General features: G+C 42.1%; 1 protein-coding gene and 1 long non-coding RNA gene across 2 annotated transcripts in view; one reads left to right on the top strand and one right to left on the bottom strand.

Moving 5' to 3' along the window:
• The window catches only part of LOC111978192 (glutamate dehydrogenase, mitochondrial), a 346,877-nt gene that overhangs the window by 297,638 nt on the left and 48,096 nt on the right, over positions 1 to 1,143 (bottom strand). The window lies entirely within an intron of this gene.
• Positions 1 to 1,143, top strand: part of LOC111978450 (uncharacterized) — a 13,805-nt gene that overhangs the window by 4,729 nt on the left and 7,933 nt on the right. Inside the window, exons 2-3 of the long non-coding RNA XR_002879170.2 lie at positions 407 to 448; positions 538 to 629. This is a non-coding gene — a long non-coding RNA (uncharacterized lncRNA). The remainder of the gene's footprint in view (positions 1 to 406; positions 449 to 537; positions 630 to 1,143) is intronic.

Below are 1,143 nucleotides of genomic sequence, written 5' to 3'. Positions count from 1 at the left end.
TGAGAGAGAAAGAGGGAGAGAGAAAGAGAAAAGGGAGATAGAGATAAATAGAAAAAGAGAGATAGGGGGTTGGAGAGAGAGAGAGAGAAAGGGTTGTAGAGAGAAAGGAAGGGGGGAAACTGATATTATGGAGCAGAGGAATCATAAGATAATATCATCCTTTTGGATTTTAAAGTGAGTGACATACAGTGTGCTGCTACTGGGTGGCCAAAAACCTCCTCACCAAATAACTATAATACTTGAAGATTCCAACAGATTTCTGTTTACTGCACTCATTAACACAGTAGTTCGTTCCTAGTCTGTGTTTACATAGTATATCACAAAACTGATGCCTGATCATTCTTCACATATCAATTGCAATATGATTGTAATATACTGATGTGTTGTAATGTCTTTCTGTCCTCAGGTTCAAAGACAAAGGAGGGAATGGACGCAGGGGTAAACATAGGTAAGACACACACACGGMCWCACATACACACACACACATTATTTKGGGATCTGATTGATTGATTGATAAATTGATCTCTGTGTTGTTAGTTGCTAACCGCGACCAGGCGAACATCGTCGGGGACCCCACTGCTGCTGGAGCTGACCTCTTACAGGGAGGCATGGAGAATACCGGACAAGCGGTGAGTTACTATGACAACAGATGAAAGAATGATCAATTATTAGTGGCTGACAGGTCAATGTGAACAAGAATATACAAGTGATCAATGAACACAATAACTGGTAAGGAATGGCAGATTAGGACCGTTGACATAATACTAGACACAATAACTTGACCTTATCAATCAGGTAGCCTCTGAAAGCCCAGGCTTCAGGCCTCGCGAGATTATCAATCAGGTAGCCTCTGAAAGCCCAGGCTTCAGGCCTCGCGAGACTATCGATCAGGTGACACAGCACCCTTTTTCAGTTGAAGGCATTCAGTTGTACAACTGACTAAGTATCCCTCTTCCCCTTTCCCCTTTGAAAGGATTACAACAGAATAAGAAATGCAACGAGGTTGAGTAACAACAAGGTTGAGTAACAACAAGATTGAATAACAACATAATTGAGTAACGACATGAATGCAGACTCAAAAAGCATAACAGTCAACATCCTTCAGTCGGTGTCAGATGGTCGTGCCATGATGACGCCACAAGA

This window comes from Salvelinus sp. IW2-2015, linkage group LG18 (assembly GCF_002910315.2).
Source record: "Salvelinus sp. IW2-2015 linkage group LG18, ASM291031v2, whole genome shotgun sequence".
Taxonomy (NCBI): Eukaryota; Metazoa; Chordata; class Actinopteri; order Salmoniformes; family Salmonidae; genus Salvelinus; species Salvelinus sp. IW2-2015.
This window is presented reverse-complemented; position numbering and strand designations above follow the sequence as displayed.